Here is a 23,335-nt window from a genome sequence, read left to right as displayed (position 1 = left end):
TTACCTGAACCAACTCTAAGTTCTAATCACAGGAGATTCTGGTTTATTTCAACCGTGGGAAAGTTGCACCGATCATCATTAATCAGGGCAAAAGATGGAACTCGGTGCAGATTTTTACATAAACCAGAGACACTGACCTGACGTGATTAAAAAGTGTCATCCACACGGCTGCTTTAGCTGTCATTTGCTTTAATAATTACTCCAAAACTGTGAATCTGTTTCCTGCAGCATTAGATGGCGTTCCTCTCCCGGCTGTTAAAAGGCGATTATTGAGGACGTTCATGCTCTGCCGGTCAGAAAGGCTGAAAAACGCTCGGCAAACACTTTTACAAAAATTACATTTTAAAAAGGGGTGCATGAAGACTCAGAGTGATTAATACTGTTTAGACGCTGCACACAGTGATGGAGACAAAGCAGCTGAATTACGGAGGAGAAACTTAAACAAAAAGAGTGAGAAGGACGTAACTCCATGCTTATTGGTGGTTCTGCCTCGGCCCTGAAGTGCGCACATAATGCCTCAATAATGCTGTTGCAGGACTTTTTAACCTTACTTCATCACTTTAATATTAATGTCACATTATATAAGGTGTATTTAAACCATTATGAAACGGAGTTACTGTCTTAAAAAACAAGAATTCATCATGGACAACACCTCTAATTACAACACTGGGGGCCTGAGCAGCTCTGTCAGCAGCAGACTGATGTACACATAAAGCAAGAAGGAACAATATTGCAGAGCCTTCATCCCAACCTTTTGTTCATTATTCCCCTGTTCAACACTAGTGTTCATCAAGATGGATGCAAAAGCCAATCTGTATCTCTATGGACATTTATTTACTTACAGACCATGTGTGTATGTTCACACAACTGTATATTTATAACTATGAATACACTCTTTCTCTTTGCAGATGATGTGGTTCTGTTGGCTTCTTCAAGCCATGACCTTCAGCTGCTCTGGAGCTGTTCAAGCAGCTGGGACGAAAGTCAACTCCTTCAAATTTAACGGCCTTGTTCTTAACCAGAGGGTTAGGGTCCTCAGATCTGGGTAGTGACTCAAAGAATGAGGTCTGAAATGAGTTTCCTTCAGAGGGGGGCTGGGCTCAGCCTTGGAGATAGAGGGAGGAGCTTAACCATCCAGAGGGAGCTCGGAGTAGAGCCGCTGCTCCTCCACATAGAGAGGAGTCAGCTGAGGTGGTTCATCTGGAGGTTTGGAGGTTGGAGGTTTTTAGGGCACATCCAACTGGGAGGAGGCCCTGGGGCAGGCCCAGAACTCACTGGAGGGATTATACATCCCACCTGACCTGGGAACGCCTCGGGATCCTCCAGGAGCTGGAGAGTGTTGCTGGGGAGACGGATGTCTGGGTTTCCCCCCTGGGCCTGTTGCCTCCGTGACCCAACCTTGGATAAGAGGAAGAGGATGGATGGATGGATGGATGGATGGATGGATGGATGGATGGATGGACCAGTGGATGGATGGATGGATGGATGGATGGATGGATGGATGGATGGATGGATGATGGATGACTCCACCTTCACCGCTGCTGCATCTGCTGGTCATGTTAACATGACCCCCCACCCCCGCGCAGAGTTGAAGCCCTCACCACCACTCTGACTGAACCTCCTTTAAAAGCAGAGATTAAAAGGCTGACTCTGGGATTTCCAGCTGCATTGTCTCACCTTTTAGTCTCATTAAGCACACGGGAGATGATGAGCTCTTTTCTTTTCTTCTGCACAGCACGTTGAAGTGGAATTACACCCGGGCGCTGCTTTTCTTCTGGGTCCTTTTATGGATCCCAGCTTCTACTGCGGCAGGATGGCAGATTATTAATCAGATTCATAAATAATAAAAGATGGCAGCGAGGCCTCTGGGCGCCAGGGCCACAGCAAGGAGAACCGATGGAGGATAATGCAGAGAGAACAATATTAACACAAAGCCAGCTGGATTTATCCAAAGTCTGCTTACAGTCCACCTGAGGAGGACTGTCTTTATGAAACCTGAGCTGGTTAATATTCTGTCTGCAGCTCAGGACAGAGGGAGGAATTAGCACCAGGCTAATCTCAGTGTGTTTAAGTTAACGGCGCTGATCACCTGCAGCCTGAGAGAGGAAAGACTGTTAAAGTTAAAGTTTGTTTCACATGTGACCTCTGCAGTACTGAGATATGCTCAGGAGTTAAGACCCTCAAAGGCTGAATTTATGGATAAAAACTCATCCGTGAATGTTTTTACTCAGCAGGAGGTCGTCTTCTGTCATTAAACTGCAGGAAGTATGGGTGAAATGCAGCTACTGACTGTCAGAAAAGCTTATTTTTCCAGGTTTTACAACTTCTTCCTGCCATTTAAGTCATTACAGACTCCTGGATTCTACTCAACTTCATCACTAGATTTCCAGGCCCTGTGTTGAGATTTTACAGGACAGCGAGTCGACCCATTTAAATTTCAAACGATGGTAGAGTTTTTCTCAGCTGTGGAGCTTCAAATTGAGCTGCATTTCCTCACATCTCAGCCAAATCCTGTTGGATCCAAGCACCCTTGTTTTAAACCACGTAATATCTTTAAAGATCCCGTTACAGGAACTTCATCTCATCCACCTCAGCAGTGTTTATGTTCGTCGACCTCATCTCACACCTGGACCGCTCAGACCAAAGTTTTCTGCAGGTCTGAAGTCACTTCTCGTGTTTCTCGTCCTCTTCGTGGTTCCCTTTGCAGCAGAAACAGTCGGTGTTGGCTTCTGTCTGCAGGAGCAGGTTCAGGGTTAGATAAATGTGCAAATTAACTTTATTGAAAAGCCTGACTGTCAGAAGAGTTTAAAGCACACGATGTGTCTTCTACCTTCCTTGCGGTAATTTAAGTGGACGGAAAACTCTGAACGAGCGCCACCTCTGAGGTCAGAGCGACTTATCGGCCTGTGACCTCCGACCCGCGGCGGCTGAACACGGAGGAATAAATGAGGCCCAAACACGGCGGCCCTGCCAGTAAGTGGCAGTTTATGGTAATGAGAGGTGATCTTTCCACCCGGGCGTGATAACCCCAGAGCTAATCCTTGCTTCCCGACCTCTCCTGCCCTTCTGTTCAACACTTTCATTAGAGTTTAATCTCCGTCCCCAAAAAAAGAAGAAGAAAGCAAACTGAAAGTAAATCATCAAGGCTGCATTTAACTCATCAAATATTTGGGTTTTCATTGAAAGCTCTTTAGTTCTCACGAGTCTCTGTTAATTATTTAGACAGGTTGCTTAAATTGAACAGAAATCTGCTGAAAGAGGCTGTTGTGTTGGTTTTTAAGGAAGTTTTTAATCATAATGTGGAGGAAGAAAAGTCGTCTCTGAGGTTAAAAAGGGTGGAGCAGCTGAGAAATGTCAATATTTGGTGAAAAACTGAAGAAACCATCGACCTGTAAAAGGATTCATGTGAGTCAGAGCACAGATGATCCGTCAGTTAAAGGCTTATTATTAAGGAAAGTTTTCCACTCGACTCATTAACAGCACGCAGACATTTGAGGCTGCTTCAGCTGGGTTCAGACGGAGGGACGTGTGGGCGCTCTGTGAGCCGCCCTGATGTTCCAGATGTTCCAGCAGTGATTTGAGGTGTGTTATTGGACTCTTTGGGGTCCCCGAGGGTCTCAGAATGACTGCAGAGAGATGTTTAAAGCTCCTGACTGAATGTTTCCTCCACCCAGGTGACGGTTTCTGATCGTTTTCTATTTATTAGCAAGATTGTATTTCATGAGGAATGTTGGAGACTTTGTTAAACTTGTTAAATAAAGCACTGAGCTTGACATCCTTATATATATATAAGTGTTCACTAACTTTCCCTACCCCCTCACTTCCTTTATTACTGCCACTTTCCAACCTTTAATTCTTCTTCCTTCCTTCCTACCTGTTTTTCCTTTTTCCCCTCCTTTACTCCACTGCACATCCTTTAATTATCCTCAGAGAAAAGAAAGTACACCCTCTTTTGTTTCTAAGGTTTTACACACGAGGAAATAAATGTTCATCTGGTTCTTAACGGATCATAAAAACCAGTAACTCCAACTACACATGACATATTACATTGTTTCACACTGAACAAAAACTGAGACAAAACACAGGTGCAGTGTGTGAAAAACTAAGTGAACCCTTACCGCTTCCACCTGAGCACCTCTATAAAAGTCAGTTTCAGGTGTGTGTTAACACGATGCCAAGGAGGAAAGACATCAGCAACGATTTTAGAGAAGCAGCTGTTGCTGCCCATCAAACTGGGAAGGGTTATAAGGCCATTTCAATCATTCTACAGATGACCTCTTACCTGACCTCACAAATGTAATATTTGTTCATTAATTTTCTGATAATAGTTCTCATAGTCCCTCATTGTTGAGGGAGCTGGGTGTAAGTGGACTGAGTGTGAGGAAAATAGTGAAGGAAGTGTCAGATGAGGCAGTAAAGTCCAGTCAGTGGATTTGGATTAGAAGAAGCAATAGCAGCTGGGGGCCCAGCAGGGGGAGCACTAAGGGAAAACAGACTCTTGGAAGAGGCAAGGAAGAAATCCAGGATGTATTTGAGTGGAGGGTGTGGCCTATGTGAGCCTTTTGTAACCAGGCGGCCATTTTAGGTGAGTCAGCCTGTATGGCTTTGTTTTTGCTGTCATTTTTAGTGAGTTTGTCTGCTGATTCTGCTCTTGTGTCTTGTCCTGCCTCCACCTCTGGCACCCTCTATATTTTCATTACCCCCTACCCGAACCAGGGTTTGTATCCCCACCCCGCTGTGACTGGTGTGCAGTTGGTGAGAGGCTGGGTTAGCTTGTGGTTATGGAAAGAAAAAGATGGTTGTTGTGGTGTGAGGAGCAGTGATGGCTGGCATTAGGGGGGTGACTCTGGGACGCCAGTGATCACTCTCTAGCCTCCTGGAGGTGTCGTGGGCCCAACTAGACGAAACACTGATGAAAGGAGGTTCCCACCTGATGACCCCAATGATATGTTGGTCAGGACTGCTCACTGGTCGATAGGTTCTTCATGAGGTACGGTTAGGGTTTTAGGAAATCATTCAATGAGTCTGGTCCATTTTTTTTTTCTTTAGCACAAGTTTCTTGTGTTTACCTTAAAAATACGGAGAGAAAGATTATTTTTATTAGTAGTAGTAAGTGGAAAACATTCAAAAAGCAGTCAGATGTTTTTCAGTAAGTCCTGATATTCTTAGTATTATATTTTATATTATTATTCCTGACATTTACTACCTTCTTCTATATTTTGGCCCACACCTAGCCTCATATTTTTATTCAATTCAATTCAATTCAATTCAAAATGTATTTATATAGTCCATTAAAACAACAATAATGCTAGTAAATAGTGCTTCACAATAGCAGCTGCCTCACATATTAAGAGAGTCATATATAAAATAGCAATAAGAATAACTTCATCACAGATCAAAATAAGATTTGAGATAAAATTAGCAATAAATAACAATAAAAGTAGCAAGCCAAGGTCAACTCCGTTTCAGCTAGTGGAAGGCCAGGGAAAAGAGATTTTCAGTCTGGATTTGAACTGGCCTAAAGACTGAGACTTTTATGGTTTATTTTCCCTTCTTTCCTTGTGTCTTGGGTCATTTTTCCCCTCAGCTCTTCTACTTCTTCCTCCCGATCTGAATCTGTTGGGATCTGTGTTTTTCCCTGTATTTTCTCCTTGTTTCTCCTTGTTTCTCCTTGTTTCTCCTTGTTTCTCCTTGTTTCTCCTTACTCGCTGTTACTCCAGCTCCTACCTTGCTGTGTGCGTGGCAGCCGTGGTCGGTCGTACATCTGACTCACCTGTGGCTGCACCTTATAACCCCGCGGCTGCTCTCCGGTCTTTCCCAGTTCTCCTGCTCTCTGTGCGCTTTGCTCGGCGAGGAGCTGATCTGTAGTCCTCTGCTCGTTCCCGTATGAATTAAGTTCCTCTGTTCTGGATCTGTCTCTCTTGTTTTCTGATCTCCTCGTCTGGATGAGAGCTACCCAGCATCCATCTCTTCATCAGCGCCTGTCAGCCACTCCTCGCCTGTTCACACGCCACTCTGCACCAGGACTGAAGGAAGGATTTGCTCTGTGCTCTTTCAGGAAAGCAGCTGCCTGTTCGCTCATCTTAAAAAGATTCAAGACAACCTCTTGCTGCTGAGCACAAGTGCACCTCAGAATCCTGCGTTTGTCTGTCGTTGTCCTACTTCTTTGTCAGTAAATTTATTCTGGTCAACAGTCCCTGCTGAAGGGTTCCTGCCTCTGATGTATAACCGTCACAGAAGCTGCTCCGTCCTCTTGTTTACATGCTCTGACATCACTTCCCTCAGTGAAACCAGAACATTGGTTTCCTCCTGACGCAGCATCTGGTTCCGCTCCATCAGTGGCGAGGCGATTTTATTTGTAGAGCACAATTCAAAGTGCTTTACACTGGAAAAAATCAAAGTCTTACCAAGTATATTTGTCTCATTTCTAGTCCAAAAATCTCATTACACTTAATATAAGACACAACTGCCTAACAAGTGCTATTTCAGCCAGATATAGGGACTTGTTTGAAGACAATACATCTGGAATATCTTGTTAAATGAAAAAGTCTTGAAAACAAATTGTTTGGAGTCATATATCACATGAAACAAGCTTTTTTTGACATTTGAAGAGGTTTTTAAGCTAATTTCAAGGTCACTTTTATTTCAAAAGTCCTAAATATCACATCTTATTTCAAGAAATCTTGACAAGCCCATTTTCACTAGTTCCATTGGCAGATTTTTTTTTTTTGCTTATTTCAAGCAAAAACGTCTTGTATTTGTTGTTTTTTTAACTTATTTTTGGAGGGACATTTTTTCCAGTGTACAGCTACATAAAATCACAAGAAAGCAATAAAATCATTCCAAAAAAACATAATCATAATAATAATAATAATCAATTACATTTGTAAAGCACTTTTCATTTCATACGGAATCTCAAGGTGCTATGCTGATGGTGGCAGACTACTGGATTGTAGCCACAGCTGCCCTGGGGCACACTGACGGAGGCAAGGCTGCCATGCACCGGGGCCATCGGCCCCTCCGACCACCACCAGCAGGTGGTCAACCTAACATGCATGATTTTTTGGACATAAATAAATAATCATTAATTCATACATTGAAAAGTGAAGAGTGCAGATAAAACACTTTCAGGTGTCATATGCACAGCTAAACAGAACTGTTTTCAGCCTGGATTTAAACATTGTCAGAGTTGCACTGGAAAAAATGCCCCTCCAAAAATAAGTTGAAAAAACAACAAATACAAGACGTTTTTGCTTGAAATAAGCAAAAAAATCTGCCAATGGAACTAGTGAAAATGGGCTTGTCAAGATTTCTTGAAATTTGATGTGATATTTAGGACTTTTTAAATAAAAGTGACCTTGAAATTAGCTTAAAAACCTCTTCAAATGTCAAAAAGAGCTTGTTTCATGTGATATATGACTCAAAACAATTTGTTTTCAAGACTTTTTCATTTAACAAGATATTCCAGATGTATTGTCTTCAAACAAGTCCCTATATCTGGCTGAAATAGAACTTGTTAGGCAGTTGTGTCTTATATTAAGTGTAATGAGATATTTTGACTAGAAATGAGACAAATATACCTGGTGAGACTTAGATTTTTTCCAGTGTGAGGCCTATCTCACATCTTCTGGAAGACTGTTCCAGATGTTAGGAGCATCGAACTGAAACGCAGCCTCAGCTTGTTTCGTCCTGACTCTGGGCCCCAGCAGCAGACCCCTCCCTGAGCTTCTCAGAGCCCCAGTGGTTCATGTGGCTCTAACGTGTCAGAGATGCACTTTGGTGCTGTGATTTCTGAAGGACTCTAAAGTCTGACTTCCAGATGCAGAGGAGGACACACAGTGTTTCTGCCTTTGTGTTCTTCCTCTTCTTCACCTCCTCGTTGCCGGTTTCTGCTGATCTGACGACACTGAAATAAGCGTTAATGAACTTTGTGCTCCCTGCTGGTGCTCTGCCTCTGGCCTCGGTGAGGCCGGCCACACTGAGGCGGAGGCAGCGCAGATCACACGTCTGGAATGATGACACAAAGACGGACTCTGAGGCAACGCGCCTCATGAAAGGCATCGCCCTCCGTCTTTGTCTTCAGTTTGTGTTTGTTTCTGGTTGTTTCAAGTCTCTGGGTTTGCTTCGGTTTGAATCTTATCGCTCGTTTGTTGTTGGTTTGCATCTTTCTGTTTTCTGGGCTTTCTACGTCTCATAGTTGTTCTTTTATGTCTCTTTGCTGTTGTTTCTTTTCATTTCTTTGTGCCTGCGTTGCGTTGTTTTCATTTATTTTTGTTTCTTTTGGTACTTTTTCACTCTTTGTAGCCTTTGTGCATCTTGAGGTGCTTTGTTGTTCGTGATATTCAGTTATATATTTGATTTATAAGCACCTTTTGTAGCTCGATTCTTACCCTTTTGGGGGGAACTTCTTCTTCTCTTTCCCAGCCTTTTTGTCTCTTTCCTTCTCTCACTTTTCCATCTTCTCTTTTATTCTTTCCTTCCTTCCTTTCTTTAAAGGCCTCCTAAATCCTGCCTTATTTCTCTTTCCTGCATGGTTTCCAGGTAAATACTTGGAGAAGAAACCCTCGAGCTTCCACTCAACTTAACCCCATCATCTGCAGAAATGGAACCGTTATAAACACAAAACAATATGATGGAAAATTGGGACTGTGGCGTTTTAAAAAATGAAAAGAGGCAGCAGAGTTGGTGGTCAGGAATAAAAAATGTTCTTTTTTTTAATTCTCAAGTTACCAGATGTTGGTCGTCTGTTATTCTCTTGGGGAAATTTGGTCTTTTTTTTCCTTTCAGGTGCTTTAAGTATTTTTTTGGCTGATTTCTAATTCTGCAGCAGCTTTTCTTGAGGAGTCCAATTAACTTGCGACTATTTGTAAAAAAAAAGAAACTGAAACACACACGTTTCACAGGTTATTTCTGCCGAACCTTCATCCTCTCAGGTTTCCTTTAATTTCTCACATTAATCTCCTTTTCCCGGACTGAATTCTTTTCTTTTCAGTATCCTTCCCTCTCTCCCTTCCTTCTCCTCGCTTCCTTTTTTTTTTATTTCTTTCTTTGTTTCCCTCCTCCTTCCATCTCCCATCTAAACACACAAACCGGGTTTCATTTCCCTCTTTAGAAAGACTCTGGCTTTTCTTTAAGGCTCTTTTCTTCTCCCACTTTGCTGAAGGTGAAAATGAAATCATTAAAACAGATCGCAGAGTCTCTTTGTTCACCTCCACATGTCTCGCTGCTTTTTCCTCAAACTGCCATTTGCTGCCTCGCCCTTTTTCCCACCTTTTGTTTAATTTCTTCTGTAAGCACATGAAGATTAATTGGGTCTCTCTTTTAACTTTTCTTGGCACCTTTCCTCTCTCCCTCTCTCAGGAATGCCTCTCATCATCTTTTCATTAGAGCTACCTCTGCCCTTATACATTATTCAACCCAAGTCTCTGTGCAGAGCTTGTCCTTTATTAGACTGTCGCCAGAGCGCATTCTACAAACTCATTAAAAAACTATTAAAGTCAGATGATTCCTTCTGATTCAGCAGAGCAGCTCCGGCTTTGCTTTTCGGACTGATCTTTGACAGGATCCCGCGATGAGCAACATCTGCACAGAGACTCAGACTTGCACTTTCCTTTAACCTTTAGAGCGGCATTTTAATCCAGGTTGGATCTCTGAAAACAGACACATCCAGAGAACTCATTGCTCATATTTACTGTGGACCTGCAGCCTTTTCCACCGCGGCTGCTCAAAGCACGTGCCCGCCGTCAGATATTTCCCCTCCATTCGCCAAGCTGCACAGAAGCGTCTAATCCTCTCATCTGAACCTCTGAAAGTCTGTGACGAAGGCTTTAAGTTCTACGGTTCAACCAGCAGGAAACTGCAGGATGTCAGCGTCATGACATTTTCACTGTTCCTGCAGTTTACCTGCAGTTCGAAGCATCTTATTTTAATATTTATTTCAGTTCGGCTACATAATTTGTAGGTTTTTCTGTTTTATTTTGTGACTTTAGGTTCGACTTCTTGTTTTTTTCTGTGTTTACACTGGAAAAAATCTAAGTCTTACCAAGTATATTTGTCTCATTTCTAGTCAAATTATCTCATTACACTTAATATAAGACACAACTGCCTAATAAGTACCATTTCAGCCAGATATAGGGACTTGTTTGAAGACAATACATCTGGAATATCTTGTTAAATGAAAAAGTCTTGAAAACAAATTGTTTTGAGTCGGATTTCATATGAAACAAGCTTTTTTTTACATTTGAAGAGGTTTTTAAGCTAATTTCAAGATCACTTTTATCTCAAAAGTCCTAAATATCACATTTTATTTCAAGAAATCTTGACAAGCCGATTTTCACTAGTTCCATTGGCAGATTTTTTTGCTTATTTCAAGCAAAAACGTCTTGTTTTTGTTGTTTTTCTTACTTATATTTGGAGGGGCATTTTTTTCCAGCGTACTTTGAAATACAAGAACAAGAAAACAGAATCAGAGTTTAGGATTTATTCTGTTTGTATTATTTTTGTTTCTAGCCTCTCTTTTTCTGATCTTTTCTGTTCTTGCTGTTGTTTTATATTCATCTGATGTAGTCTCAGTTCTGTTCTCGTGTTTTTCTCTCGGTTAAGTTTTTAGTTATTTGAAATTAATCACATTCGTAAGGGGTTTAACATGTCCGAAAACTTCTGAAACTTTGTCAGAAAAGGTGACCGTAAAGTCTCCAAATCTTATTCTAATATTTAATTCAGTTCGGCTACATAATTTGTAGGTTTTTCTGTTTTATTTTGTGACTTTAGGTTCGACTTTTCGTTTTTTTTTCTGTATTTACTTTGATTCTGTTTTCTTGTTCTTGTATTTCAGAGTTTAGGATTTATTCTGTTTGTATTATTTTTGTTTCTAGCCTCTCTTTTTCTGATTTGATGTTCTTGCTGTTGTTTTATATTCATCTGATGTAGTCTCAGTTCTGTTCCTGTGTTTTTCTCTCGGTTAAGTTTTTAGTTATTTGAAATTAAACATATTCGTAAGGGGTTTAACGTCCGAAAACTTCTGAAACTTTGACCGTACAGTCTCCATCATTATATATCCTCCAAGTTTTCCTCTTTTTCTGTCAGATCCTTGTTTTTGGTTCTTGTCTTTGGATTGTTTTGCCATCTCGTTTCACTTTTCTTTCCTTTTTTCTCTCCTTTCACGCTCATATTGTGGCCTACATCTTTAAATTATGGACTTCCTGCTACAGCAGTGGTTTTCAGATTGTTAATAAAGGTTATTAGTTTCCTCCCCTGCCCGCCTCCAGCCCGTCACTCTGCATTTGGCTCCTCCAAAACACACATCTGTGACAATTAGGGCCGGGCGAGTTAACACGTTAATTATTTAACGCCGATAAATATCTTTTTGCGCATTAACGCAGGCTTTATTATTTATTTTATTATTGTAAAAGTCTGTTGCTCACAGGCTTTTATTTAGTAAAAGTCTGTTGCTGTCTGCTGTGGAACAGGAAAAGAAAGTAATCGGCGGATCCACCAAACATGGAGAAGGGTACGGAACTTTTACTCGGCTATTTTCATTTTAAAGTTCTTCCAGACGGCGGAGTCGACAGAACCAAAGTCATCTGTAAACACTGCCAAGTTGAATTGTCTTCTCAGCGTAGTAGTTCCAGTCTAAAATATCACTTAAAGGCAAAACACACAACTGATAGCAGCAAGTCATTCAAGGAAACAGACAGTGGAGCGAGGCTTCTACATAAAAACTACAGAAAGATGCTGATGTTAAAAGTGTGTTTGCACAACAAATGTTATGGCACTTTCATTCATATGGCAGCACATTTAAAATAAAACTAAATGTTAAAAGCTATACACTACTTTTGAATTCATTTTTGGATTTTGCGTACAAATGCGATTAATCGTGATTAATCAGGGAAATCATGTGATTAATTAGATTAAACATTTTAATCGTTGCCCAGCCCTTGTGACAATAAGAGCCTCCTGAAAATGAATGTTTCACCGTAAAATAAAAACTCTGAGATAGTTATGTTAAATTAACTCGGCAGCATATTCACTGGAGCTCTGATTAAGCTGAAAGTTGGATTTTAAGATCCGCGGATACTGAAAGGAGGTTGCAGGATGCTCAGGAGCATGAGTGACTCCAAAGTAAAACCATGAAGATGAGCTTTAGCTCAGCGGGGCGTCCTGATGGACAGTCGCTGCACCAGTGGCAGTTTGGACACGTGGTCTGACACTCGGAGATAAATGACGCCTGTTCTGTGGGTCGCAGAAAGAGGATCTGAGCAGTTTCTTCCCATATTTCCACAGGGGATACTGCAGTATTTGGGAGAGGAGCACTTCCTGTGCCTCCACTCTGACATCTTAATTGATGCTTTTCGGTTTTCTGTTCTCGGCTCTCTCTGGGGAGCTGCTTCTTCTCTGCGATTTGTCGTGGGAGTTTAACAGCAGCTGTGATCAGACACACAACAATCAGGCTCGCGGGGTGTCAGCTGATTTGTCGGGGGCCTCTTTTCTTTTTCTGCTTAAATTGCGGAGGAGGTGAAGGGGCTCAGCCGAGAGCTAATCTGAAGAAGAAGAGACGTCCAGGTGGAGAGATGATCATCTCCTCTTCATCACAAAAAAACCTGAAACTTTCATCTCCCGAATGCTCTTAATTAATCCACTAAACAGCCCAGATCTCCTGTTGCTGGAAACAGTGAGGGGTGGTGTCAAGGTTTGAAGCTTCCTGCACTGAAACGATTAATTTGAGCTGCTCAGGAACTGTTTTAAACTGATCCAGCAGACCCGGCAGTCACTCTGTTGTTGAGGATTTGCATGTAAACTGAATATCTTTCATTTCAGCATCTGCAGAAACCACTTCTGTCCAGGTTTAATGATTCAACTTTTAAACTTCTTCCGTTTCCCCCTCATCTGAAACCCTAAAAAAGGAGAGACGCAAAATGGCAGCAAGGAGATGGAACCGACTAAACGGTGGAAAACAATGACGGCAAATAGACGCAAGAGTTGCACTGGAAAAAATGCCCCTCCAAATATAAGTAAACAAAACAACAAATAAAAGACGTTTTTGCTTGAAATAAGCAAAAAAATCTGCCAATGGAACTAGTGAAAATCAACTTGTCAAGATTTCTTGAAATAAGATGTGATATTTAGGACTTTTGAGTTAAAAATTATCTTGAAATTAGCTTCAAAACCTCTTCAAATGTAAAAAAAAAGCTTGTTTCATATGAAATATGACTCAAAACAAGATATTTTCAAGACTTTTTCACTTAACGAGATATTCAAGATGTATTGTCTTCAAACAAGTCCCTATATCTGGCTGAAATGGTACTTGTTAGGCAGTTGTGTCTTATATTAAGTGTAATGAGATACTCAATGAGACAAACATACTTGGTAAGATTTAGATTTTTTCCAGTGTGAGGCGTGTCGCAGTGGCATAAACTGTCCATTGTTTGTTACCTCGTGATCTCTGCTGACGGATACATATTTATTTATATATTTACTTTAATTCAGTTCAGGATGCGGGATGCGGTGCCATCACCCTTTGAAAAGACTTTGTCCTTGTAGCTCCTGCAGCTCAGACATCCTTCAACGTGTTTAAGAGATCGGTTTCTGATCACAGACTGAGGAGAGAGGAGGTCAGAAGGCAGGAATTAAGGAAATGAGAAGACTCGTTAGTTCTTCTGCCTCTTTGTTTTCATTGATTCTTGTTGTTTTGCATTTTCATTTCTTTGTTGTTCCTTCTCCAACTGTGTTAAACTGTCTTAATGCCATAATTTTGTTGTCTTTTTCAGCCATTTTGTGGTGTTGATTTACTTTTTGCAACTGTTTTAAGTAGGGCTGGGCGAGTTAACTCGTTAGTATCGCGTTAACTTGTTAATTATTTAACGCCGATAAATATTTTATCGCGCATTAACGCAGGTTTTATTATTGTGAAAGTCTGTTGCTGTCTGCTGTGGAACAGGAAAAGAAAGTAATCGGCGGATCCACCAAACATGGAGAAGGGTACGGAACTTTTACTCGGCCATTTTCATGTTAAAGTTCTTCCAGACGGCGGAGTCGACAGAACCAAAGTCATCTGTAAACACTGCCAAGTTGAATTGTCTTCTCAGCGTAGTAGTTCCAGTCTAAAATATCACTTAAAGGCAAAACACACAACTGATAGCAGCAAGTCATTCAAGGAAACAGACAGTGGAGCGAGGCTTCTACATAAAAACTACAGAAAGATGCTGATGTTAAAAGTGTGTTTGCACAACAAATGTTATGGCACTTTCATTCATATGGCAGCACATTTAAAATAAAACTAAATGCTAAAAGCTATACACTACTTTTGGATTCATTTTTGGATTTTGCGTACAAATGCGATTAATCGTGATTAATTAGATATTAAATTTGAATCGTTGCCCAGCTATAGTTTTTTTAAGGCATCTTTAGTGTGAGACAGAAAATACACTTTGAGCAACAAAACTGAGGTTTCTAAGGTAAACTGTTCAAAAGAAAAAGGGATTTTGTGATTCAGTTGAGTGGTGACTTCTCCCTTTTAATGATGGTATCAAACCTCTCCTTTTTCTGGGCACCGTCATGTTTCTGTGATGTGCAGAAAAGAAAAGCTTCAAATGATCCCATTTGAGAGGTTGGAAAAGAAAACATTTGGCATCTTCTTCCAGAAATGAGTAAAACAGTCATTAGAATAATTCAGTCTTTATTTGATTAGGCGTTCAGCAGAAAGAAAACAGATCAATTAAAGCTCACAGCCGGCTCCCGGGTTGGGATGTTTGGTGCGAGGATGGCGTTTCTTCTTCCATATTTTGTAAACTTCATATTTTGTCTAAATGAAACAGAAATAAACTCGTCTTGACATGAAATTTCCGAGGAGCTGGCTGCACAAAGTGCTGCGAGTAATGAGCGTCTGGTCGAGGTGTCAAATCAGAGGATTACCTTGTTTGTGGGCTTTGGGGAGATAAGTGGAGATCTGAGCGCTCATTCGGCTGTGCCGTCTGAACCCCGACCTTTCACAGATGGAGGAGGCCGAGGCCTCGCTTTGGACTCCCCCCTTTCCTCAGAGATGATCCGTCCGTCGGGGGAGCTGACATTTCTGCCGCCGAGCATCCCAGAAAAACAAACCTCAAGTCTCATTCATATGGAAAATTTTATCCTAACCTTTCTGCTCGGCGCTGATCAAGATGACAGCAGATTATCTCTTTGTAATCACGGCGGCAGGTCGGCTTCCTTCCACAGAGGCGAAGTGTGGATCCATCTAATCTGTCAGAAGTAAATGAGATCCATCACAAATCTGGATAATGGCCCCTGCAGATTGTGTGCAAAAATCTGCATAAATAATTCAGCTGTGATTTTTATTATTCATGAGTCGGAGAGTGAGAGGAGAGCCGAGCTGCAGAGCTGCAGCGCTCCGAGGCCGAAGTGAGGAGTCGCTGCTGCTGCTGCCGCTGTAAAGGAGCAGGTCGCGGGTTTTTACACCTGAACGGGAGAAGCTCAGCACAACAAGCAACGACGGATTCAAAGAGCGCTCTGCATGGAAATCTGCTGCTTTGGTCCCAAACATGTGCAGCGAGTTGGCTAAAGAGGACCTGTGTGCACTGGAAAAAATGCCCCTCCAAAAATAAGTAAGAAAAACAACAAATACGAAACGTTTTTGCTTGAAATAAGCAAAAAAATCTGCCAATGGAACTAGTGAAAATCGGCTTGTCAAGATTTCTTGAAATAAGATGTGATATTTAGGACTTTTGAGATAAAGGTGATCTTGAAATTAGCTTAAAAACCTCTTCAAATGAAAAAAAAAAAGCTTGTTTCATATGATATGTGACTCAAAACAATTTGTTTTCAAGACTTTTTCACTTAACAAGATATTCAAGATGTATCATCTTCAAACAAGTCCCTATATCTGGCTGAAATAGCACTTGTTAGGCAGTTGTGTCTTATATTAAGTTTAATGAAATATTTTGACAAGAAATGAGACAAATATACTTGGTAAGACTTTGATTTTTTTCCAGTGTGGAGTTGTTTTCTGTCTCTTGTATTAATATTGACAATTAATATTGTCTTATATTAAGTGTAATGAGATACTCAATAAGAAAAATATACTTGGTAAGATTTAGATTTTTTCCAGTGTGTGTGTCACTTTTGATTCAGAGAGCTGAAAGAGCAACACCAGAGGAACCAAAATGAACAAAATGAAAATACAAAATCTCTTCCAGAAACTCATAAAAACTTTTATCAAACATTTCAGAAAACAAAAAGCAAAACAACAAGCACGTGAAATTTAGGAAAACAGCAGGAAGCAAAACACAAGATTCAAGAAATAGACAAATTCAGCATTTAATTAGTTTTTTTTACAAAAAAATAGTCCAAACTGGTGAAGTGATTTGTGTCGGAACGGCCTCATCAAAGCCCAGACCTCAATCTCACCAGCAGAACCCGTCCGACATGAAAGAGTTGGAGCAGTTTTACTTTGAAGAATGGGCAAAAATCCCAGTGGCTCACAGAGACTAAAACCCTGAGAGACTCACAGCTGGAACTGCTGCAAAAGGTGGGCTGAATACATATACCCACACCATATATTCCCCCCAAAATCACAACATTTCTTTGAGAATTCACCTCTTTTGTTCTCAGCTTATTAAACCAAATTTGGCTTTTTGCATACAAGATATGCAAACAAAACAAATCACAAATATAAAGTCCCAAATGGTCCAATTGAGCGGCCCACATGTGTGTTTATCTGTGTTCACTGATAACAACTAACAGGAATAAGACTCTTATCTTGTATGACTTCCACCTCCTATCCGTCGTCTTTACCGTCCAAAAGTTGTAATGCAGTTACACTAATTCTTAGTTTGTATTTTTATTTCATGTCACTAACTCTCCTGTCATTTTAGATCCGGCCTTTCTTCCCTGCCATGCAATGTACTCTCTTCCCTCACCTGGGTTTCCCCGCCCATCTCCTCCTCACCTGCAGTCTATCTGCTCATTAGTCCTCAGTGTATATATATATATTAGTCACTTTCACTTGTTTCCTGCCAGATTGTGTTGTGTTATACTTTGCCAAGCTCTCCAGCGGTTCCAGTCTGGCCTACCTGTTCTGACTTAGTTTTGCTTTACCTGGATTCCTGATACCTGCCTGCCCCTCGTCAGATTTATTAGCCTTACTCTGATCGCCTGGTTGTGACCCTGACTGTTTTTGTTTGGACTAAGTAAACTGATTTTCCCTCGCTAATGGCGACCCCTACAATACTTAAAAATGGTCCCCGCTGTGGGGTTAGTTTCGCGTGGGACGACGAACTTCGGTACACTCATTCATCATGCCCAGATGCAAAAAAAAGTCTCATGCCGCCATGGTCACACGTCCACAGGAAGGCGGCCATTTTGGATGGAAGGTGTGTTTTGGTGCCATTTATGCCCGATTCCACGCCTTGCATATGATCGAACTCCTCCTACAGATTTAATGCTACAAGCTTCAAACTTGGCCAGGTTACTCTTAAGACATGGGGGGGGAAAATAATTGAAAAACCTTTCCAAACTCTGAACGGTGTGGGCGTGGCCAGGCGGTGAAAATCATGTGATGGCGTTTGTGATTTGAAAGCCTTATCATCATCGCAAGGTCATGAAACTCGGCAAACACGTCCACCCTGTCGACCTCGTACGTATGTAACGGGTATTGTGTGTGAATGGAGCAAAATGGCTCATTGGCGCCCCCTAGAAATTTTCACTGCGTGCTGTGTAGACCGTGCAGTAAACACTGTAACAGGCCTGGCTGTCGGCAGGCGGCTGAACGCATTGATACAAAGGGAGAGAAAATAGGGCCAAGCGATTGTGAGGTCTGACTTTTTCTGGATGAACGATTTTGTGATGCAAATGTATTACTCTTTTGAACGCATATTGTTTTGAGAAGCAAAACGCTTTATTGTTTAAGCCCCAGCCAACTAGCCGGACTACCTTCATCAACGCCAAAACGAGGCTGGAACTCGGCTCACAGGACGCAGCAGGGGGTAAGAAAATGTTCATAAATGATATTGCTAATATGGGATGTCATAAAGCTTCATGTCAAAAGAGGCGAACTATCCCTTTAACGCTTTAACTGACAGACTTCCATGCTGATGAAGTTGTGCAGCAGCATCATTCAACGAGGGGCCGAGCAGGAACACAGACTCATTAGGAGGGTGACATGTCTGGAGGTCGGCTGGTTTCTTTGTGAACACCAGACCTAATGAGCCGCCTGATTCCACAAACACTCAGTGAAAGCGTGATGTGAGCTGAGCCGATCTGCAAATAGACTGTCTGGCAGTCCGTCCCGTCCGGCGGCGGCGGCCGTGTTGAAGGTAATAACCCTGGATGGCTGCGCGCTCAGTGCGAGCCCCATCACTCTGAGACTCGTTAATCATAACGGAGCCTCTTTGAAGCAGCAACTTTTCATCTTATTGTCTTTGGGCAAAGTTTAATCTGCACTCTTGTTTCCTTTTGTGAGGATGAACATAAGAACTTCCGGCCTAATTAAAACTTTCCCTCTGCTGCTCTTTCTGGCGACAGGTGAGTGGATTCTTAAATGCTCTGCGGCGAACTGATAAAAGCAGAGCTGTCTGGAAATCCGGCCCTCGGATTAAAACCATCGCACCTGTGTGTGCGGAGCCGGTGTTAACTCAGGTTTAATGCTTTCGGTTTAATCTGGGTGGCAGCAGCCTCTCACCTTCATCTGTCTCCTGTTAAATTTCCTCTTAAAATATTCAGAAAGTGAGCCGAGGCAGGCTTCCACGTCTGTGTTTAAACTTTAAAACCAGCGACTCTCAGAGAGATGTCAGCCAGTGAAAGAAGCCGCTGCTTTGAGGCTCACATTCATCGAGCCACACATTTGAATTTTATGATTTAACGTTAAAAGAGGAGCCGTGTGATGGAAAATGTCACGTATCGACAGAGACTGTGTTTGCTCTCTGGGAATCGTTTGTTTCTGAGGAGACGCTGCCTGTCACTCCTGAACATTACCGATGCAGATGGCTCTTCTAAAGAAGCCCCATCAGCAGTCTCTCCCAGTAACCATCAACCGGGATTAATTACAACTCTACAGATCATTCACCAACAGTCAGCTAACAGGGGGCGTTTGGTCGCCTTTTATTTCTCTCATGTTGCATTCAAGGACACCGTCAAACACTGACATAAGTACTCTATTTCTTGTCAAACTAACTCAGAACACTGAATGCATCACTTTTATATTTTAATACAAATGTGCCGTTTGAAAAATGCAGCTTTTCTTACATTTTCTTCTTTTTTTTTTCTACGCATCGAATTTATTTAAATATAAAAAGTAAAATACCTCCGAATAGTATGATCGGTTGAAAAGTTCTCTGCTCGTTACAAAAATTTACCCACGGAGACATGTGTGAAATGTGTGAGAGCTCAACAATCCAGCGCTGTCAGCTCTCATGTCAAAGTTACTTTAGTGGTGTGCTCAAGGACACATCATGCACTGACAGGTGCTGGAACAGTTAGAACATGTTAGAAAAATCAAACCCAGTAGCCAAAAAACAAGTAAACAATGGTTGAACAGCAAGTGAAGATAGGACGACAGGTGGTGACAGCAAATGTGAGGCGTTCACTGCACTAATCCACAAAAGGATCTTTTGTTTCAGGAAGTTTTTACAGGGTCTGTTTTAACGAAGGAAAGATGGGCTGTGTTCAAAACCGCATATTTCCATACTACATACTGCATACTCATCGATCAGACAGTATGCAGAGCGTTTACCCACAATGCATTTCGCTCCTGCCCGAGCCGAAATCAGCCGGCCTGAAGCTGATTTCCCTTAAGCTCTAAACTCTGTAAACTTTAGCAACATTTGAAACATTTTCAGGCGAGAAAGTAGTCGTTTAGATCCCCAACGTGTTGAAAATCTGACGAAATACCGGCTGTTTACAATTTTGTTCCCACGAATTCGGCGCTACTAAAGCTAGCCGCAGTGAGCAACGCACTTCCGGTTATTTTCACAAAATAAAATACCCGTTGCCTTTTATCATAGGGAAAGCCATTACGATACAATTGGTGCTTTTGTTTTGAAAACAGGAAGTGAACCTACCCTCGTTGTAGCTAGCTTGAAACTGCCGTTTTGACAGGAAATGACGATCGGCGGCGTCACGTTACGTTGCATCTTGGGTAGTTTGAGTATGAGTAGTAACCTCATGATGCATACCCAACATTTCAGAGAATCTAGTATGCATCCGGGAACTTCTCGCTTACTCAAACTCGCATACTAACTCAAAAAGTTAGTAGGAGAAGTATGCAGTTTCGAACACAGCCATAGTTTTCCAACCATAACCAAGTAGTTTATAATGTGTACAACCTTCCAAACAGTGACTGAATTCAAGGAACGTTTCAGATATTTTAAAGGTAAAGATACTTTAACGCAACACTAGAGGTGTTTTTTAACTTTATAACCATGTGCTTCTTATTCATTTTGAAGAGCACCAACATTTCTTACGCACATTTCCTGCCCTGAAGCTCTCATGGAGTGCCTGGAGGCTTAGATACCGAAGTTTACAACTTTTGTTTCCTGCCCAGCAAGACACCATTTTGCTTTGTGGTACCACATAACGCACCAGCAACTCCATAAAAACACTTTACCATAATAAAGTTAAAAAAAGACACTGTTGTTATTATAAATAAAGTTTTTTGGAGTTGTTCATCTCGACTAAAGACCTGTTGGTCTTGAGCTGGGGCTTCCTGGTCCTTCACCAAGGACTTGTTGTGACTTGGTGGTCTTGTTTCCGGACTTGTTCATCTTGAGTTAGGACTTGTTGTTTTTTTAAAAACACCTGTCGTGAGCAAGGACTTCCTACTAAGGACTTGTTGGTCTTGACTTGTTCGGACCTGTTGATCTTAAACTAAGACTTACTGGTTTTAAATTTGAAGTCGTTAGTCTTGACTTAGGACCAGTTGATTTTAATTTGTTGGTCTTGAGCTGGGACTTCCTGGCCCTTGACTACGGACTTGTTGGTCTTGACTTGTTGACACTTGTTAAAAAGACTAGCTCATACTGACCTTAACTAAGGATTTGTTGCTTTTGACTTTTTAGGACTTGGTGGTCTTGTCTCGAGACTAGTTCATCTTGAATTGGGACTTTTTGATTTTTACTAGATATTTTTAAATTTAACACAAATATCTGTATTGATCTGACTTTGACTTCCAGATTTATATTCTTAATGTCAGATTCTTAACTGGGATCAAATCAAATAAGCAAGAGTATTTGGTGCTTGGCAGAATTACTCCTCTCTGATGAATAAAAATCGGATTTAACTGAGTTGGAATAATACATTATGACCCAAATCTCTGTCACATTGAGTGTGTCGTTGTTTCTAATTAATTACTTCTTTCTCTAGTCATTAGAGGTGGTGTTTAGCCATACAAATAGTGACACTAAAGGCGGCAGAAACAAATCACATCAGATGAACTATTAAACTTCAAACTTTTAATTTGACTTCCCACTGAAATAACTGGAATCTCGGAGGTGAAAAGATAAATATTAATGCACCATCCGACTAATTAACGGAGCCCATGTTTTCAGTCCATTTTCTCTGATATAGACCTCCCTGCTTGAAAGGTCAAGCTTTCAACACACAGCAGTTAATATATTTCTGACACCGTCTCCTCTTCTTGCCATTTGTCCTGTCCAGCGGTATGTTTTATTTTAATCCTCCTCTCTAAAAGGAACATGAGCAGCTGCTCTTTGTTGGAGCTGAAATTAAGCTGAATGTGTCAGACGGAGAGAAGCATGAATTAAACATCGGTGAGAGACAGAGAATTATGAAACGGCGTCCGGTCTAATAAGGCTGAGCATTAAGAGGACGGTATCTGCATGCTGACTGACACACATCTGTTTCTCTGAGGCGAGTGTGAGGTTTATAACAGGAAAAAAACTCCTTGTCATTAGAGGAGTTATTCTTCCTCTCGAGTGGACACCGAGGCATCAAATGGTCGATACAACAACATGCTGACTGTATCTGTAGTGCCTCAGATAAAAGAGACAAAGAGGAGACAGCAGGGATGCTACTTTTCCATTAACCACCTCTTTTTGTCCAGCTTTTGGCAGCACAGTATCCTTTGTGTTCTTTTTTGTTGCCTTAAAACCTGTCATTTAAAATAACTTTATATGATTTTATGTGATGGATCTCTACAAAACAGTCTGAATTCTCTAAATATATTCTATTAAATCTCATCTTTTTCTTTAAATCCATTATTTTTTCATATTTTACCCCCTTTTTATGAGTCTCCAAAAGCTCTCCGAACAGGTCAGGGAAAAAGTTCCAGAGACATAAAGATTCGGGCTGTGTTCTAAAAAATAGGAATAAATTGCAGTATTGTTCAGAGCACTACTCAATCAATATGGCACCATACCAAATCATTCAAGAAAGAAGAGACCTCCGAAACCCACGGACCAAATGGGAACGGCATTAGTTAGAGATGAGGCAACCAAGAGGCCAAAGGTGAATGTGAATGAGCTGCAGAGCTCCTCAGAGTGCTGGTGTATAGGTTCGCTTTCAGATGTACGCTCCAAAAAAGATGGTCTGAGTGGAAATACATCATTTTCTTTAAGAAAAGAAAAACAGAAATGTATCGAATTACTAAAAGTTATTGCAAACTTCACAGACATGTGGAAGAAAGTACTGTGGACCGAAGAAAAAATGTGGCACGATTCTATCCCCCGAGAAGCCCGTCCCACAGTGAAGCACGGTAACGGTAGCATCATTCTGTGGGGATGTTTATGTATATATTAGGGCTGTCAGTCATTTAAAATATCTAATCACGATTAATTCTATGATTGTACATAGTTAACTCATGATTAATCGCAAAATAATCACAGTTTCATTATATGTTCTAAATGCACCATAAAGGGATATTTGTGGTCTGCCTTCTTCGAGGGGGAGTGGGGGTCTTGAAAGTGATATTTAAGACTCGAGGAGCAAAAGCGGGGAAAGTGGACCCAAATCCAGACTAAAGACATGTGACTGAAGCTGGCAGATGGTTCCGGGTATTTATTGAATCTAAAAAACACAAACAGCATGGAGAACACAGGTGGCGGCAGCACGGAAATGAAACAATGATCCGACAGTGAGAGACAGAAAACCAGGAGTTTATATACTCAGAGGGAGTAATGGGGGGGTGGAAACCAGGTGAGGCAATAAGCGACTGAGGACCTGGAGTTAACGAGAGAAGACGTCACCAGAGAAAAACACAACAAAGTAAAACAGGAAGTGAACTAACTAAGGATGGAAGAATCAAACTGAAGAGCAAAAGGAAAACTGGAACATTGGAAAAAAATCTAAAATACAAACACGTGAATCATAACTGATAACGCAGTTCATGTTT

This window comes from Odontesthes bonariensis, chromosome 13 (genome assembly GCF_027942865.1).
Source record: "Odontesthes bonariensis isolate fOdoBon6 chromosome 13, fOdoBon6.hap1, whole genome shotgun sequence".
In the NCBI taxonomy this organism is placed as follows: Eukaryota; Metazoa; Chordata; class Actinopteri; order Atheriniformes; family Atherinopsidae; genus Odontesthes; species Odontesthes bonariensis.
Note: the sequence above shows the minus strand (reverse complement) of the source record.